General features: G+C 46.7%; 1 protein-coding gene across 2 annotated transcripts in view; it reads left to right on the forward strand.

The window, feature by feature from the left end:
• Positions 1 to 20,260, forward strand: part of NLGN4X (neuroligin 4 X-linked) — a 388,593-nt gene that overhangs the window by 41,976 nt on the left and 326,357 nt on the right. For both annotated transcript variants that reach the window (XM_061408220.1, XM_061408219.1), the window contains exon 3: positions 1,867 to 1,954. The gene's annotated coding sequence lies outside the window, so the exon portion shown is untranslated. The remainder of the gene's footprint in view (positions 1 to 1,866; positions 1,955 to 20,260) is intronic.

The following is a 20,260-nucleotide window of genomic DNA, read 5'->3' on the forward strand; positions in this document are numbered from 1 at the left end:
TTCCTAGGTGACTCAGTGGTAAAGAATTCTCCTGCCAGCACGGGAGATGCAGGAGACTCCGGTTCGATCCCTGGGTCGGGAAGATCCCCTGGAGGAGGAAATGGCAACTCGCTCCAGTATTCTTGCCCGGAGAATCCCCATGGGCAGGGGAGCCTGGTGGGCTACAGTCCATGGGGTCACAAAGAGTCTGACACGACTGAACACGCACACACACACACACACACACCATACACGTTTAACATTGACCCACCATAGACACGTTACCTGCTCTAACAATTCCTATTATGTTTGGACAAAGACACAGCTTGATTCTGGGCAAAGGATGTGTTCTCTGAACTCAAGGTAGACATGGGTCCAAACTCTGTCTTGCAACTGGTGAGTTGTGAGACCTAACATCTGAATATCATTTTTCCTAAAAGTATTTAAAATCAATGTGATGGTAACTGTCCCGCATGGCTATAGAAGGGTCAAGAATAATGAGTGCAACTAAGATTGTTTTGTTTCATACAAATTCATTTTCACAAATATATTTGCCCTGGCGATATTTATGACATAGTAACTAATGGTGGCAACGTGTTACCAGTGATCAAAAAAAAAAAAAAAAATGACCATGAACCTCCCTTCCTACAACCGAAGAATGGGCTGAGTCATTGACTTTGAAAGTCAAACATCAGTACCTATGTCCTCTAGGGTTGAAGTGCATTAAACTGAGGGTTGAAAGGTTTATCCTCTCTTCCTACTTGCTGTCTTCTTGCAGAAGTAAAGTGATGACTCAATGACAAGTGGGTAGTCTGTCCATATATCTCACGGGTGGTGGGGGGGTCACTTGCTTTGGGGTGATCCTCAGTTAGAAGTGGGATTGTTGAGAGTCATCCTGTAAAGAGAAGACTCCAGCCTGAGCTGACAAGTAAAGTACCAAATGGTCCGAAGATGGTTCCTGACCAAACAGGGCCTGGTTTTGCCATAGGAGAGTCAAGACACATGGACCGCTTGAATCTTGCCCGTCTGACATACTGCTGCTGGAGAAAAAAAAAATCTCTGCAGGTTGAGAAATAGTCTCTCAACTAAATGATGCCTAATGTGCTGCTGCTACTGCTGCTGAGTCGCCTCAGTCGTGTCCGACTCTGTGTGACCCCATAGACGGCAGCCCGCCAGGCTCTGCCGTCCCTGCGATTCTCCAGGCAAGAACGCTGGAGTGGGTTGGGCTTCCACAAATCAAATTGTGCAAGGAGCTGAGTTGCCTCAGTCGTGTCTGACTCTTTGAGACCCCATGGACGGTAGCCCACCAGGCTCCTCTGGCCATGGGATTTCCCAGACAAGAATACTGGAGTGGGTTGCTATTTCCTCTTCCAGGGGGGTCTTCCCAACCCAGGGATCAAACCCTAGTCTCCTGCATTGCAGCCGGATTCTTTACTCCTGAGCCACCAGGGAAGCCCAGGCAAAGAGTTTAAATCCTTAACTTAAATAAACTAGATCAAACATAGACATGAACTAAACTGATCGTTCATTTTCAATGAAAATTTAATGGCGGCCGGAGGAGTGTAAGTGGTAAGTATTGATACATTGCTGACTTCCAATGGTCTCAGTTTATTCTGAATTCTCAAATCGCCCGTGGACTCGTGTGGTCAGACAGAAAACTACAGTTTGCGGTAATCACTGTTTTGGCGTCCTTTCTTGATTGGTTGCTTGAATTTAGGAAATCGGTTCGGAATTACTTGATGTCTCTACCCCCCCCCCCCCCCTGGTTTTTCTAATCACAGAGAAGAAGGCTTAGAAGAAATGTCACGTTGATTTTGACACAATGATAGCATCTCTTTTACTGAGTGGATTTTTCTCTTTCTCTGTGTCTCTGTTTTATGGCAACAGGGGAGAAATGTGCTGAGATGGAAAAGCAATCAAGTAGATTTTCATGGAGGCATTTTTAAAAGCATCTTCTTAGAAGGACGATGTAATGGTAAGTATGAAAAAAGTAAAGATTGATCTCCGCTGGTTTATTTTCCTGAAGCATTTACTGCCTGGTTAATTCACATCTAGCAGTGCTTTGAAATTACTTTGGTGGGGACCGTGGTTTTCTTTAAAAACAGAAAGAAAAAAAATCCATTTCAAATTCAGCACAGTGCAGAGCAGCGATTTCAGCCTCCTTTGGCGTGTACAAGGGGCATGCCTTGTGAATTTAGGATTTCGTAATAATCATTTGTTTCTGCAAATAGCCCCAGTGCAGAGTCTATCTCATTAATGAGACAGCAGGGTCAATCCTCTGACTCAGCTTGTGTATATTTCTTCCAAAATGGACCCTCATCCCACTTTATCCTGCAGGGAGCATCTCAAGCTACTGAGATCTTTGAATGGCCTCAATGTATCTTTGTATCATTTTTGCCTGCAGCCCTGGGGAGTGGAATACTAAATACCAGATGTACTTTTAATGCAGGGTGGGGGCCCACTGAGGCCCCGGAATCCTTTTCTTTATCAGAAATAGAGCACAGCGCAAAGAAGGGGAAATGGAGAGAATATTTTGATGGTTGTGAGCTCGCAGTAGTGAAGGTACTTTACAAGTCAAAACTGACACACTTACCCCCCTCCCCCCATGCTTAAAATTTAAAATGAATGCATGCATACTTTGTCCAGAGTTGGGTCCAACACTTTGCAACCCCGTGGACTGTAGCCCTCCAGGCTCCTCTGTCCATGGGGATTCTCCAGGCAAGAATACTGGAGTGGGTTGCCATGCCCTCCTCCAGGGGATCTTCCCCACCCAGGGATTGAGCCCAGGTCTCCCGTGTCACAGGCGGATTCTTTACCATCTGAGCCACTGTGGAAGCCCTTAAAAGTATGTCAGTATACTAAAAAGAGCATGTCTTAATGTATTTCAAGTAAATAGTTGAGGTTTTCCATGACTCAGCTGTCCATTCAAGCCCTGCTGATATATATGTGATTATTGCTGCTCTTTGTTCAGTCAGTAAGTCGTGTCCAACTCTGGCTTTTAACTGTCTGTTTCCCATTTAACCACTTAATTTTCCAGTCTTCACTCTAATAAACCTCAGTGGTTTTCCGGGATTTTAGGTGATTGTCAAGGTCATGTCCTTCACTGGACTCTTGCTTTCAACAAACTAGATTTGCAAACTCCCGTTCCTATATCCTGCCATAAGCAAATGCTAGGTCGCTTTCTTTTTTGGCTTCCCCGAAAAACTAATTTGTAATGAATAGGTAGGATGCAGTCCATGGGGTCGTAAAGAGTCGGACACGACTGAGCGACTTCACTTCCACTTTTCCCTTTCATGCATTGGAGAAGGAAATGGCAACCCACTCCAGTGTTCTTGCCTGGAGAATCTGAGGGACTGTGGAGCCTGGTGGGCTGCCGTCTATGGGGTCGCACAGAGTCGGACACGACTGAAGCGACTTAGCAGCAGCAGCAGCAGCAGCAGAATGCCACCCCTGTTTATGCGGTTAACATGGAAATGTGAAAGATAGCAGATGAGGAAACACATGAACCCCAGTTCGCTCTTTTTATCTTGAGTAGACGTACCTATTTTATCAAAGGAGTTGTGTGCACACACATTTCTCATCAGGATATACGGCTCACCAATCAATAACAGCACATTAATCAAATTTGTTTCTCTTGTGAATTCTGAAACTTTTTTTTTTTTTTTGTATTGTCATTTTCTTTTTGGAGGAACATCAGATATATGTGACCAAGGCGTGAGGTTGCACAAGTATCGGGTCAGCCGAAAAGTCTGACACCCCAAGGAACTCCTTGTCCAGCCCGATACGTGTCTTCCTTCTCATAACACCAACCTTTAGAACAACCCTATGCAGTTCTGCTTGTCATCATTTCAGCAGCCGCCCTGCAAGGAGCATTCAGTGCAGTGAAGCAGGCCGTCCTGGTTTAGGAACCAGGTGAGGCGGTGGTTACTAGGTCTGGAGTTTGAGCTCTAAACCGCACAGCTCTGAATATGGGCTTCCCGTGTGGCTCAGCTGGTAAAGAATCGGCCTGCAGTGCGGGAGACCTGGGTTGGGAAGATCCCCTGGAGGAGAAGGGAAAGGCTACCCACTCCTGTATTCTGGCCGGGAGAAGGGTTGCAAAGATTCGGACACGACTGAGCGACTTTCATTTCAGACCATGAAACCCAAAAAGGAACATCATGGAAAGTGCAGCAGTGAAGGGCTTTCCCAGGCGGTGCTAGTGGTAAAGAACCCACGTGCCAGGGCAGGTGACCTTCGAGACTCAGGTTCGATCCTTGGGTCAGGAAGATTCTTCTGGAGGAGGACTATAGTCTATGCAGTTGCAAAGAGACGTGACTGAGCTTGTGTGCACATTAATATATAACAAATTATGGATACTATAGGTGTATGCTTTCATAATTAGGAATTTTGTGAATGCACCCACTACAGTCTCTTAACCGTATAGCAGCTGTTTGTCAGCTGAAATTTGGGATGCATGCAAGCGTGAGGCCTGGGTGGTGGTTGTTGAGTTGCCCAGTCGTGTCTGACTCTGCGACCCTATGGACAGCAGCATGCCAGGCTTCCGTGTCCGTTACCAGCTCCTGGAGTTTGCTCAGGAACGTCTGGGAGCTCCCTGGAGTTTCATGTCTGAAAGTGACCTGCCCCAGGGAGAGAATCCACGGCCATCCACAGAAAAGCGTGTGTGATTCAGCCGCTCTGATGAGGGCGGGTGACCCCCAGCAGCTGTCGTCCCCTGTCCGTCACGATCAGAATCGAGAGGAAAGGACTGCTTGAAGAAGCGCCTTCAATCATTAAGACTTTTGGTTTCTGCTCCCCTGAATGTTTTAACGAAGGGCATTTATAGGGTTTAAACCAAGCAGTTCGCAGATCCCATTTGTGCCTGTCTGAGGCAGCCAGGTGATTGTGACTCAGCAGGCTTCCAGGAAGAGGGTAATGAACATTAGGATGGAACGCACTTGTTTTCTCTTTTCTCTGGCGGGTTGTCGGACGTCACGCCTTGGCGTGCTGGGGACCTGCAGTAAATATTAAGAAAATATATTTTGGTTGTACGTGATTTGGGATCTTTTGCATAAACATATGCCTTTTTCTCATTTTTTTTAAATTGGAGTCAAGATGCTTTACAAAGTTGTGTTTTTTGCTGTGCAAGAGTGTGACTCAGTTCAGTTCAGTTGCTCAGTCGTGTCCGACTCTTTGCAACCCCATGAATCGCAGCACGCCAGGCCTCCCTGTCCATCACCAACTCCCGGAGTTCACTCAGACTCACGTCCATCGAGTCAGTGATGCCATCCAGCCATCTCATCCTCTGTCGTCTCCTTCTCCTCCTGCCCCCAATCCCTCCCAGCATCAGAGTCTTTTCCAATGAGTCAACTCTTTGCAAGAGATGGCCAAAGTACTGGCGTTTCAGCTTTAGCATCATTCCTTCCAAAGAAATCCCAGGGCTGATCTCCTTCAGAATGGACTGGTTGGATCTCCTTGCAGTCCAAGGGACTCTCAAGACTCTTCTCCAACACCACACTTCAAAAGCATCAATTCTTCAGCGCTCAGCTTTCTTCACAGTCCAACTCTCACATCCATACATGACCACTGGAAAAACCACAGCCTTGACTAAATGGATCTTTGTTGGCAAAGTAATGTCTCTGCTTTTGAATATGCTATCTAGGTTGGTCATAACTTTCCTTCCAAGGAGTAAGCGTCTTTTAATTTCATGGCTGCAGTCACCATCTGCAGTGATTTTGGAGCCCAGAAAAATAAAGTCTGACACTGTTTCCACTGTTTCCCCATCTATTTCCCATGAAGTGATAGGACCGGATGCCATGATCTTCGTTTTCTGAATGTTGAGCTTTAAGCCAACTTTTTCACTCTCCACTTTCACTTTCATCAAGAGGCTTTTGAGTTCCTCTACACTTTCTGCCATAAGGGTGGTGTCATCTGCATATCTGAGGTTATTGATATTTCTCCTGGCAATCTTGGTTCCATCTTGTGCTTCTTCCAGCCCAGCATTTCTCATGGTGTATTCTGCACAGAAGTTAAATAAGCAGGGTGACAATATATAGCCTTGAATATTCCTTTTCCTCTTTGGAACCAGTCTGTTGTTCCATGTCCAGTTCTAACTGTTGCTTCCTGACCTGCATACAGGTTCTCAAGAGGCAGATCAGGTGGTCTGGTATTCCCATCTCTTTCAGAAGTTTCCACAGTTTGTTGTGATCCACACAGTCAAAGGCGTTGGCATAGTCAATAAAGCAGAAATAGATGTTTTTCTGGAACTCTCTTGCTTTTTCCATGATCCAGCACATGTTGGCAATTTGATCCCTGGTTCCTCTGACTTTTCTAAAACAAGCTTGAACACCTGGAAGTTCATGGTTCACGTATTGCTGAAGCCTGGCTTGGAGAATTTCGAGCATCACTTTACTAGCGTGTGAGATGAGTGCAATTGTGGGGTAGTTTGAGCATTCTTTGGCATTGCCTTTCTTTGGGATTGGAATGAAAACTGACCTTTTCCAGGCCTGTGGCCACTGCTGAGTTTTCCAAATTTGCTGGCATATTGAGTGCAGCACTTTCACAGCATCATCTTTCAGGATTTGGAATAGCTCAACTGGAATTCCATCACCTCCACTAGCTTTGTTCGTAGTGATGCTTTCTAGGGCCCACTTGACTTCACATTCCAGGATGTCTGGCTCTAGGTCAGTGATCACACCATCGTGATTATCTGGGTCATGGAGATCTTTTTTGTACAGTTCTTCTGTGTATTCTTGCCACCTCTTCTTGATATCTTCTGCTTCTGTTAGGTCCATACCATTTCTGTCCTTTATCGGGCCCATCTTTGCATGAAATGTTCCCTTGGTATCTCTAATTTTCTTGAAGAGATCTCTTGTCTACTCTTTCCCATTCTGTTGTTTTCCTTTATTTCTTTGCATTGATCGCTGAGGAAGGCTTTCTAATCTCTCCTTGGTGTTCTTTGGAACTCTTCATTCAGATGCCTATATGACTCAGTTATGTGTGTACATATATTGCCTCTTTTGTGAGCCTCCCTCCCACCCCTCTAGGTCATCACAGAGCCCCGAGCTGAACACCCTCTGCTATATGCCAACTTCGCACTAGCTAGGTGTTTCACTAGCTCAGTTGGTAAAGAATCTGCCTGCAATGCAGGAGACCCCGGTTCGATTCCTGGGTTGGGAAGATCCCCTAGAGAAGGGATACGCTGCCCACTCCAGGATTCTTGAGCTTCCCTGGTGGCTCAGCTGGTAAAGAATCCACCTGCAATGTGGGATACCTGGGTTTTCGATCCCTGGGTTGGGAAGATCCCCTGGAGAAGGGAAAGGCTACCCACTGCAGTATTCTGGCCTGGAGAATCCCATGGACTGTATAGTCCACAGGGTGGCAAAGAGTCGGACGCGACTGAGCGGCTTGTACTTCACTTCACTGTGTATACATGTCAGAGCTACTCTCTCCATTCATCCCGCCCTTTCCTTTCACCTGTGTGTCCACAAGTCTCTTCTCTACATCTGTATCTCAATTCCCGCCCTGCAAATAGCTTAATCCATACTGTGACTCAGAAAGACACAAAGCACCCCAGTGTTTGCAGCCAGGACATGGGAGCCACCTACATATCCATCAAGACACAAATGGATAAGGAAGCTGTGGTAGATATATACAGTGGAATATTACATAGCCATAACAAAGAGTGGATTTGACTCACTTGTAATGATACAAATGAACCTAGAGCCTGTCATGCAGAGCAACTTAGAAAGAGAAAAATAAATATTGCGTATCGATGAATATGTATAACAGCAAGGGCATCCAACCAGTCCATCCTAAGGGAAATCAGTCCTGAATATTCATTGGAAGGACTGATGTTGAAGCTGAAACTCCAATCCTTTGGCCACATCATATGAAGAGTTGACTCATTGGAAAACACCCTGATGCTGGGAGAGATTGAAGGTGGGAGGAGAAGGGGACGACAGAGGATGAGATGGTCGGATGGCATCATCAACTCAATGGACGTGGGTTTGGGTGAACTCCAGGAGTTGATGATGGACAGGGAGGTCTGGCGTGCTGCAGTCCTTGGGGTCACAAAGAGTCGGACACGACTGAGCGACTGAACTGAACTGACTCATGGAATCTCAACATATGCCTCTAACGTGCCCTGCCTCCTTCCCTTTCCGTGGTGACTGCTAAAATAAGATTTTCCACTGTGTTCCTCAATGTTTACTGAAGTGTCTTGACGTGGGGTCATGGGGAATGGAACAGTTCGATCCTCAGGGAGGTATCACGAAACATAACCTCATGAACACCGTTAGCGAACGGGACCTGAACCTTCCTGGATCCTTCTTGGCATGCAGCTGGAATTTTTTTTTTGACTGTCCTGGGTCTTCATTGCTTTGTGTGGCTTTTTCACGAGCTGTGTCGAGCAGAGGTTACTCTCTGGTTGAGGTCCATGGGCTGTTCATTGCGGTGACCGCTCTTCTTGCAGAGCACGTTCTCTAAGGTGAACTGGCTTCTGTAGTTGTGACTCATGGGCTCAGTAGTTAACAGCACATGGGGTTAGCTGCCCCGTGGCCTGGGGGAATCTCCCCAGACGAGGGATCAAACCCATTTCCCCTGCATTGGCAGGTGGATTCTTAACCACTGGACCACCTGCCAAGTCCTGGTGATTTAAGTCAGGAAGATTGAGTCTTCTGTGTTCCCATCATACCACAAGGCCACACAGAAGGTTCTCAGTAAATGACCGGTGAATGCAGGTCAACAAGCTTGACTCCTGGTCTCACAGGGACACGTGCTTTCTGGAAACCAGTAGCTCTAAGGTCTAGTCCGGGCTGAGACGCTCAAGGGAGCAAGTCAAGGACACTGCACTGGTCCTTTGACCTCCTTCCTGTGCCGTCTGCTGACAAGCGAAAGAATCAGCCTGGCGGATGCAGTTTTATCCAGGTATAAACGGTCCCGTCCTGTGCGTGAAGCTTTTCTGCCCAGCGTCTGAGTGGACGAGACTCCTGCCCGTTGTGCAGATAATCCTTCTTCGAACCTTTAATATCAGACGGAGAAAACAAAGTCATTCCAGCCCATGTATGCTGTGTTTCAGGAGACCAAACTTCTTCTTTTGACCCCAGGGATGGGACCCCTTTGGTAGCTCAGTGGATAAAGAATCTGCCTGCCTATGCAGGAGAGTCGGGTTAGATCCCTGGGTCCGGAAGATCCCCTGGAGAATGGAATGGCAGCCCACTCTCCAGTATTCTTGCCTGGAGAATCCCCATGGACAGAGGAGTCTGGTGGGCTACAGTCCATGGGGTCACAAAGAGTCAGACACGACTGAACGACTAAACCGCCACCACCACAATGGAGCCTCGATTCTCGAGAATTTTTATTTCCCTCGCTATTTGTTCTGGTCTGGTTCATATGCACGGGAGACTATAAATTATTTAGCATTGACTTATCTGTAATTAAGTCTTCTAAATGGACTAAGATTTCAGCTGCTGTGTTTTCTTCTCAATTACTTAGAAAATTTAAGGCTTCCTTGGGGGGGGCATGTTGAGTCTTTCTCTTGTCCTTTTAATGGTAATTGATTGGCTTGTTCAAATTAGGCTGTTCTGGGAAGAAGGTTAACAAATAAAACCTGGCAAGGGGAGAAGCAGGTGGCGTCAGATGAATGAAGCGCTGTCCGCGCTGGGTCTGTGTCCTCATTAATTTCTCACCTTCCCAAAGTTGCAGATGCATCACGAAGGGTAACTTGAAAAAGGAGCCTGTGTCAGCTACGGAGTTTCAGTTTCCTAACAGGTGTTCCTTTGCTCTCTTGGGTTGCTGTTATTTGCATGGGGTCTTTTATTTTTTGTTGGTGTTTTGTCGCTCAGGCGTGTCCGACTCTTTCTGACCCCCATGGACTGTAGCCCACCAGGCCTCTCTGTCCATGGGATTTCCCAGACAAAAATACTAGAGTGGGTTGCCCTTCCCTTCTCTGGGGGATCTGTCAACCCAGGGATCCAACCCACGTCTCTGAAGTCTGTTGCATTGCAGATGGATTCTTTAACACTGAGCCACCAGGAAAGTCCCTTGAGTCTTTTATAACCCATTGTTAATTAAACATCTCAGCTAACTGCATTATCTTGACATTGTAGGTTTACTTTTTTAAATGTTGAAACCACGAACTTCCTCAAAAATCGATGGATGAGGGGAACTGAGGCTGAATGTGGAATCCTGGTTGGTCATTTGTTATTTTATGGTTGGAAACGTCAGATCAGAGTTGAAGAATTTTACAAGGCCAGTAGTTTAATCTTCTCAAGTATTTTCAAATCATTAGGTTTTCTGTGGTTAAGTCTTAGAAGAGATCTCTGAAAATGATGTGCCGTGAAAACCATTTAAAAAAATGTTTAGGTTAATTCTTTATTTTGGCTGTGCTGGGTCTTAGTTAAGGCATTCACATTTTTTAGTTGCAGCATCAATTCAGATCAGATCAGTCGCTCAGTTGTGTCCGACTCTTTGCAACACCATAAGTCGCAGCACGCCAAACTCCCGGAGTTCACTGAGACTCATGTCCATTGAGTCAGTGATGCCATCCAGCCATCTCATCCTCTGTCTTCCCCTTCTCCTCTTGCTCCCAATCCCTCCCAGCATCAGAGTCTTTTCCAGTGAGTCAACTCTTCGCATGAGATGGCCAAAGTACTGGCGTTTCAGCTTTAGAATCATTCCTAAAGAAACCCCAGGGCTGACCTCCTTCAGAATGGACTGGTTGGATCTCCCTGCAGTCCAAGGGACTCTCAAGAGTCTTCTCCAACACCACGGTTCAAAAGCATCAATTCTTTGGTGCTCAGCTTTCTTTACTGTCCAACTCTCACATCCCTACATGACCACTGGAAAAACTATAGCCTTGACTAGACGAACCTTTGTTGGCAAAGTAATGTCTCTGCTTTTGAATATGCTATCTAGGTTGGTCATAACTTTCCTTCCAAGGAGTAAGTGTCTTTTAATTTCATGGCTGCAATCACCATCTGCAGTGATTTTGGAGCCCACAAAAATAAAGTCTGACACTGTTTCCACTGTTTCCACTGTTTCCCATCTATTTCCCATGAAGTGATGGGACCAGATGCCATGATCTTTGTTTTCTGAAGTTGAGCTTTAAGCCAACTTTTTCACTCTCCACTTTCACTTTCATCAAGAGGCTTTTTGGTTCCTCTTCACTTTCTGCCATAAGGGTGGTATCATTTGCATATCTGAGGTTATTGATATTTCTCCTGGCAATCTTGGTTCCATCTTGTGCTTCTTCCAGCCCAGCATCTCTCATGATGTACTCTGCATGTAAGTTAAATAAACAGGGTGACAATATATAGCCTTGACTATTCCTTTTCCTATTTGGAACCAGTCTGTTGTTCCATGTGCAGTTCTAACTGTTGCTTCCTGACCTGTATATAGGTTTCTCAAGAGGCAGGTCAGGTGGTCTGGTATTCCCATCTCTTTCAGAATTTTCCACAGTTTATTGTGATCCACACAGTCAAAAGCTTTGGCATAGTCAATAAAGCAGAAGTAGGTGTTTTTCTGGAACTCTGTTGCTTTTTCGATGATCCAGTGGATGTTGGCCATTTGGTCTCTGGTTCCTCTGCCTTTTCTTAAACCAGCTTGAACATCTGGAAGTTCACGGTTCACATATTGCTGAAGCCTGGCTTCAGCATGCAAACCCTTAATTGAGGCTTATGGGAGCTAGTTCTGAGACTAGAGGTCAAACCCACGTCCCCTGCATTGGGGGGAGACTTTTACTCACCGGACCACAGGGAAGTCCCTAAATGGCTAAACGGCTTTGGAAAGAAGTGTCATCGTGTGTGACATCTCAGGGCTTGGAGAGAACCCTCTGGAGCTCTGAAGGTGTCCCTTTCTCACCAGTGTTTTCTGCCCGCTGCTGGTTGAGAAGCTTTCCGATCCATTTCTCTGTCAGGCCGTTCTGTTGGGAGATGCTATGTCAGTCATTGCAATCTGAAAGGCACCCTCTTGAAGCCCCACCATTAAGTCTGCTGTATTTTTCTCAGCCAGTCTTCTTTTCCTCTTTTAACTTTTTATTTTGTATTGGGCTGTAGCTGATTAACAATGTTGTGGGAGTTTCAGGCATACCATAAAGGCACTCAACCACGCATGTACATGGATCCATTCTCCCCAAAACTCCCCTCCCATCCAGGCTGCCACACGACATTGAGCAGAGTTCCCTGTTCTCAGCCAGTCTTCTTGAAGAAAAGAAACTGAAAGTTGCTCAGTCGTGTCTGACTGTTTGCGACCCCGCAGACTATACAGCCCATGGAATTCTCCAGGCCAGGATACTGGAGTGGGTCGTCTTTCCTTTCTCCAGGGGATCTTCCCAAAACCCAGGGATCGAACCTGGGTCTCCTGCATTGCAGGCGGATTCTTTACCAGCTTAGCCACCAGGGAAGCCTAAGAATACCAGAGTGGGTAGCCTATCCCTTCTCCAGGGGATCATCCTGACCCAGGAATTGAACCCGGGTCTCCTGCATTGCAGGCAGATTCTTTACCAGCTGAGCCACCAGGGAAGCCCTCTTGAAGAAAGGGGTCATGGAAATGCCTTTGCGTCACTTCCCACTGCTTTTGCAGCGTGTTCATTTCCTCCTACTGCTGAACAGAGCATCACAAAGTTACTGGTGTGAACAGGACGCACGGACGAGCTCAGTGCTGGAGCTCCCATGTCTGGGGCAGAAGCCAGGCTCAGCAGGGTCAGTTCCTTCTGGAAGGTCTAGGGGAGGGGAGGATCCACTGTCGTGCCTTCTCCCGGTTCTGCCCCTCCTTGATTCCTGCTCCCTTGTCCCATCACCTCCTCTGTCTGCTTCATCTGTCACATCACCTTCTCTCACTCTGACCACCGCCTTCTTGTTTCATTTGTTTCTTAGTCACTCAGTCCTGTCCCAATCTTTTGCCACCCCAAGGACTGTAGCCCGCCAGGCTCCTCTGTCCGTGGGGATGCTCCAGGCAAAAAGACTGGAGCGGGTTGCCATGCCCTCCTCCAGGGGGATCGTCCCGACCCAGGGATCGAACCTCCACCCCCCGTGTTGGCAGGCTGATCTTTCCTCGCTGAGCCACCTTGTGAAGGAGGCCCCCTCTTCCTTTTAAGGACCTTGTAATTCCTCTGGCCTCACCCGGATGAACCAGGGACATCTCCCCATCCCAGGACCCTTGGTTTGATCACGTGTTCAGCGTCCACATTAAGTTATCTGCCAGGGAAAGCTGTGTGTTCTCAGGAATTCTGGAAATACAGAAGTGGATGGCTTTGTGGTATGCATGTGTATGTCTGGCTGGGGGTGGAGTCATTCAAAAGCATTAGTTGCAGACTCTTGAGAGTCCCAAGTACTGCAAGGAGATCCAACCAGTCCATCCTAAAGGAGGTCAGTCCTGGGTGTTCATTGGAAGGACTGATGCTAAAGCCGAAACTCCAATCCTTTGGCCACCTGTTGCGAAGAGCTGACTCATTGGGAAATACCCTGATGCTGTGAAAGATTGAGGGCAGGAGGAGAAGGGGACGACAGAGGATGAGATGGTTGGATGGCATCACCGACTCAATGGACATGGGTTTGGGTGGACTCCAGGAGTTGGTGATGGACAGGGAAGCCTGGCACGCTGTGGTTCCTGGGGTTGCAAAGAGTCAGACACGACTGATCGACTGAACTGAACTGAACTGAACTGGAATCATTGAACCTACTACAGGTTGAAGGCTGCAATCCTGTGAGTGTCAGGAGATGAGTCTCAACTCTCACCTTCAGTGTCCTCTGCCACACCCATCTCCTTCCATGGCATGGTCTCTCTTCCGTCTGTCTGTCTCTCTCTCTTATTTTGGCCGCACCTCCTGACATGTGGGTTCTTAGGTCCCCAACTAGGGATGGAACCTCTGCCCGCTGCAGTGGAAGCCTGGGGTCCTAATCCTTGGACACACAAAGAAGTCTCCTCCTCCATCTCTTTTACAAAATTCTTATTCCTTTTTCTTTTCCCCTTCCTTCTTAGCATCCTCTTCACTTCCGTTCCACCTGCTCCCACCCCTTCCTTCTCTTCGACTCTTTGCGACGCCATGGACTGCAGCACACCAGGCTTCCCTGTCCATCACCCTCTCCCAGAGTTTGCTCAAACTCATGTCCATTGAGTTGGTGATGCCTTCCAACCATCTCATCCTCTGTCATCCCCTTCTCCTCCTTCCCTGAATCTTTCCCAGCATCAGGGTCTTTTCCAATGAGTCAGCTCTTCGCATCAGGTGGCCAAAGTATTGGAGTTTCAGCTTCAGCATCAGTCCTTCCAATGAATGCTCAGGGTTGATCTCCTTTAGGCTTGAGTGGTTCAATCTTCTTGCAGTTCAGGGGACTCGCAAGAGTCTTCTCCAGCACCACAATTTGAAAGCATCAAGTTTTCGGTGCTCAGCTTTCTTAATGGTCCAACTCTCACATCCATACATGACTACTGGAAAAATCATAGCTTCCTGTAGATGGAGCTTTGTCAGCAAAGTGATGTCTATCGTCTATGGCATTGCATAGCGTTGGACATGACAGAGTGACTAACACTTTTCACTTTCCTCCCTTAGCTGACCTTTCTTGGGAGCTAGGAAAAAATTCCGTTCAGCCTTCTGACTCCATTCCCACCCACACATCACTTCTCTGGGAAAGCTTCCTCCCCCTGTAAAATCCCTTATCTAACAGCATCTCAGGCTAACTGGAGCGCTGCATGTTTACTGGAATGTCTCACTTCTCTCCCAGACTAAACATTCGAGTATCGGAAATATTTTGTGTTACTATAACCATCTGAGACAGTGCTCATGCACAGTTAAAACCTATTTATTGAAGACAGTATAATACATTATGATAAGCTTATATGCTATATTATAAGCTTGTAATATAATTATAATAGATTATAATACTGTTGTAATAAAAGTATGTATTAGTAGCAGTGAAGGCTGTGTTTATCGCAGTGGTCCCCAACGTTTTGGTACCGACCTCTGATTTCATGGAAGACAGTTTTCCCACAGACCAGGGGTGGGGGATGGTAATGCGATGATTCGAGGATGTTGCATTTATTGTGGTCTTTATTTCTATTATTATTACATCAGCTCCAGCACAGATCGTGAGACATTAGATCCCACAGATTCCGGACCCCAGATTTACAGGTCTATCTCAAGACTCTACTGTCAGTCTCTCTTAGCTTTGCTTGCTCGTGTTAATTTGCATAGTATGTGTATGTTTGGTGGTGATTTAGTCGCTAAGTCGTGTCGAGGTCTTGCGACGGCGTGGACTGTAGCCCCGCCAGGCTCCTCTGTCCATGGGATTCTCCAGGCAAGAGTACTGGACTGGGTTGTCATTTCCTTCTCCAGGGGATCTTCCCGACCCAGGAATCGAACCCAGGTCTCCCACGTTGTAAGCCATTCTCTACTGACCGAGCTAAGAGGGAACCTCTATGTAAATGATAATGGGGCTTCCTTGGTGGTGTGAGTGCTAATGAACCCACCTGCCAGTTCAGGAGACACAGGACCTACGGGTTCCATCCGTGGGTCGGGAAGATCCCCTAGAGGAGGAAGTGGCAGCCCACTCCAGTATTCTTGCCTGGAGCATCCCATGGAGCCTGGCAGGCTACAGCCCATAGGGTCAAAAAAGAGTCGACTGAAAACAGTGACAAACTCAGAATGGACGACTGAAGAAGTCAGGAATCCCTTGGCAGTTCCCTGTGCCACCTGCTAGAATTTATTCCATCTGTACAGAGTTGGCAGAAGGCGGCCAATGTCCCCGATGACCTGAGCGGACTCCCTTCTACTTGGTCAACACTAATGTCGCCGAGACCTCTTGATATACGGATGCAGGTGAAAATAAAGCTCCCTTCTGAGCACACAGAACATTTGTCTCTGTCTCTGAAGAGACAGGCTAAATATTGCTGTCTTCTGATGCAATATTGTTTTCCTCCAAGAGGTGCTCAGCCTTCACTTAAAAGAAAAATGTTGGCCGGGCCCGTGGAAATGAACTGATAACCTTGTTTTGGGGGGGGATAGGACTCTGCTCCAGGGTAGCTACTAAAGAGTAATGTTTTCAAAATAACACTGAGAGATGAAAGTGAACGTTAAAAAAAAAAATGCTGTCAGTGATTTAGACCTTCTCAAGGTCATGTGGAGAATTGCTTAACTGGAGTTATTGCCACTCTGATCTCATATATATATATATATATTTTTTTTTTCCCCTGAGAAATGGCCTAGCCAAAGATTTATTTTTTCTCTTTTTTAAACCCAGTACGGTTGCTACTTTCTATATTTATAAACAGGAGAGAAACATACCCGGTGTTAATTGTAACCAACAGGCACAATAGGAGGAACCGGTTCCTCTTGATTTGTGCTCTGGTGGAGTTTTACCGAGGAAGGTTGAGTTGAAGGCTCTCTCTGTTGTGGAAATGAGTTGTTTTGTTCTGTCCAGGGGCTCTTGTTTTAATTTCTAAAGGGGATGTACTCTCTAAAGCTACACATTTAATTTTGTAAGACAAAAGGAGCTAACTTTGCTTAAAACAGGAAGGGCTTTTAGTGTTGCTAGTAGCTTGTCATTTCCTGTGTGATGGTAGCTGTCTTCAGCACTTTAGTCATTAGGAATGTGTGTGCTAAGTCGCTTCAGAGTGTTTGACTCTGTGCAACCCCACGGACTGTAGCTTCCAAGGCTCCTCTGTCCATGGGGTTCTGCCGGTAAGAGTACTGGACTGGGTTGCCATGCCCTCCTCCAGGGGATCTTCCCGACCCAGGGATCAAACTTGGGTCTCCTGCATTGGCAGGCAGGTTCTTTTACTCCTAGTGCCACCTGGGAAGCTCAACTCTTAGGTGACAGAGAGAAATAAGGAAGTGTCTTTGGGAAGGCGGATAAGGTTCAGAGGGCGTGCACATCCCAGCCTTGCAAGGGAGCAACAAGCCATCTCTTGCTTTACCTTCTTTGAACCCGAACTTTGCTGGCCTCTGTGGGTCTTATAATTGCTTTTTGATCGCGAGAGACAATCACTTGCTCCCTCAAACTGTTGGACAGTTGAGTCTTCAAGGGCCCAGAGGTCACGCCGGCTAAATCTGCCATCGGTGACCGACCGTGTTGTAATATGCTGTGAACCCAGCCGTGATCACCTTGGGGCGTCCAGGTCAGCATGCTCACACCCAGTAATCAGACCACGGTGCCCCTCGTGGAGACCAGGGGCTTTCTCTCCTTGTAGAGGAGTGCCCTAAGATTTACGCAAATGGCTCTTCTCTCAATTTTAGCCTACCGTCACCTGTTATCTAACAATTTTTTTTAATATGAATCTGTTTTTGGCTGCACTGGGTCCTTGTTGCTGTTCACAGGCTTTTCTCTAATTGCGGTGATCAGGGGCTGCTCTTGACTTGCGAAGCGTGGGCTTCTCATCGGGGTGGCTTCTCTTGCTTCGGTAATTATGGCTCGGAGCTGAGGAGTAGCATCTCCTGGGCTTAACACAGGCTCAGTAGTCGTAATGCAGGGGCTTAATCGCTGCGTGGCTTGTGGGCTCTTCTTGGACCAGAGATGGCACCCGTGTCCCTGGCACTGGCAGGCGGATTCTTAACCGCTGGACCACCAGGGAAGTCCTCCTACTGTGTTTTAAAAGATAACTGCAGAGTCATGGACACTCACAGGAGGTGGTTGACATCAGGCATACTCTTTTCCCGCATGTCCGGATGATGCTGTTGCTAAGATAACATGACCTGAAGCCTGCTGCTTTTACCCTTGGCTGTGTGACGGTTTTAGAACCTTGGTGAACAAAGCCTGCCTTTTCTTCTTTGCCACGCTATAATCAGTGGTTTGATTTTTTTTTTTTTTTTTTAGTTATTAGCACAGGGGAGTTTTGTTAGCTCAGAACTCCAGAAGGTCAAGGTGATATTCTATCTTTGCCAGTCCCATGGAATTTAGCATTTGGCCATTCTTGTCATTGCTGTTCAGTCGCTCAGTCATGCCCGACTCTTTGCGACCCCATGGACTGCAGCACGCCAGGCTTCCTTGTCCATCACCATCTCCCGGAATTTGCTCAAACTCATGTCCATCTAGTCGGTGATGCCATCCAACCATCTCATCCTCTGTCGTCCCCTTCTCCTCCCACCCTCAATCCTTCCCAGCATCAGGGTCTTTTCCAATGAGTCAGCTCTTTGCATCAGGTGGCCAAAGGATTGGAGCTTTGGCTTCAGCATCAGTCCTTCCAGTGAATATTCAGGACTGATTTCCTTCAGGATGGACTGGTTGGATCTCCTTGCAGTCTGAGGGACTCTCAGGAGTCTTCTCTAACACCACAGTTCAAAAACATCAATTCTTCTGTGCTCAGCTTTCTTTATGGCCCAACTCTCACATCCACATCTCCTGGATTTTAGTTCGTCTCTGGTATTTCAGTTAGTCAGCTATTTCAGCATGCACACATGCGTGTACACACACACACACACACACACACACACACCTACAAATGTGACTCTTTTCTGTATAGGTGATGTAGCAGATTTACATTAATCACCACCAAAAAGATCTCTGATGATGATCCAGACTTGGGATATGTAGGGCATCAGGAATCCACTCCTTCTGTTTTTGCAAACATTTCTATCACGGCATCATAAGTGGGCTTACTTACGACTTACAAAGACTCGCAAAACATCTTTCCACAAAACGAATGGCACCTTCCTCTGTACTGCCTTAGGTTTTCAAGATCAAAGCTTCATTGAAAACATTCCATGCTGGCGATGGGTTTAAGAACTCAAACTCTTGAGAGACGGATTTAAAGGCAACCACTTTATATTAATGCTTTATATTAGTGCTGCCTGATATCTTGAACTTAAGACGTAAGTAAAGAGCACCAGCATGACTTCACTTCCACTTTTCACTTTCATGTATTGGAGAAGGAAATGGCAACCCACTCCAGTGTTCTTGCCTGGAGAATCCCAGGGATGGGGGAGCCTGGTGGGCTGCTGTCTATGGGGTCGCACAGAGTCAGACACGACTGAAGGGACTTAGCAGCAGCAGCAGCAAGGGCATCAGGAAATTTAAAGCTCAAGAAACATGTCGTGGTTTTATTGTTTCAACATTTCAGCTCTGCTAGGTAGACTATTATAACACTGAAGAGACTTTGTATCCTAGTGGTTAAGAGCACAGAATTTGGAAAGAAAAGAAACATAGTGTGACTTGTGATATCACCTCTGCTTCCTTAGACAGGTTTCAAGTTCCTTAGAGCATCCACCTTCTTCTCTGTAAAGCAGGTAGAGAACAGTTGCTCTCATCGCCATGTGTGGGGTAAGAGAGAGAGCCTGGCATTCCATCTGGAACTCTGTTGGTACTCACTCGATGCCTCTCAAACAGTGATTTCATGGGGACAAAGTAGTTTATTTTAAAAAAATATTTTTTGCAATTATATGACCATTTTCTGAATTTGTCATACTCACTCAGTCATGTCTGACTCTTAGGGGCCCCATGGACTGCAGCACGCCAGACCTCCCTGTCCATCACCACCTCCCAGAGCTTGCTCAAAGTCATGTCCGTGGATTGCAGCATGCCAGCCTTCCCTGTCCTCCACTGTCTCCTGGAGCTTGCATACGTTCGTGTCCATCGAGTTGGTGATGCCATCCAACCATCTCATCCTCTGTTGTCCCCTTCTCCTCCCGCCTTCAATCTTTCCCAGCTTCAGGGTCTTTTCAAATGAGTCAGCTCTTCACATCAGGTGGCCAAAGGATTGGAGTTTCAGCTTCAGCATCAGTCCTTCCAGTGAATATTCAGGGCTCATTTCCTTTAGGATGGACTGATTTCCTGACTCTCAAGAGTCTTCTCCAGCACCAGAGTTTGAAAGCATCAGTTCTTTGGCGCTCAGCCTTCTTTATGGTCTAGCTCTCACATCCATACATGACTACTGGAAAAACCATAGCTTTGACTAGACGGAAGTTGTCGGCAAAGTGATGTCTCTGCTTTTTAATAAGCTGTCCAGGTCTGTCATATGTTTCTTTCCAAGGAGCACGTGCTTATTTATTTTATGGCTGCCTTCACTGTCTGCAGTGATTTTGGAGGCCAAGAAAATAAAATCCGTCACTGCCTCCACTTTTTCCCCTTCTGTTTGCCATGATGTGATTAAACTCACATTTCTTTTTCAGAGCTGTTTTAGATTTACAGCAAAGGTGAGAGAGAGGTACAGACAGTTTCCATTCCCTCCCTGCCCGTGTTCATGTTCCAACCCCACTATTATGAACACCTCTCACTTCCACCCCCAGAGTGGGGTGCCTGTATATACATATCTATTTAACTAAGGAATAACCTACATTGCCACATTGTCAGCATCCAAAGGCCAGCCTTTGCATTAG

The sequence above is a fragment of the Bos javanicus genome, chromosome X (assembly GCF_032452875.1).
Source record: "Bos javanicus breed banteng chromosome X, ARS-OSU_banteng_1.0, whole genome shotgun sequence".
NCBI lineage: Eukaryota > Metazoa > Chordata > Mammalia > Artiodactyla > Bovidae > Bos > Bos javanicus.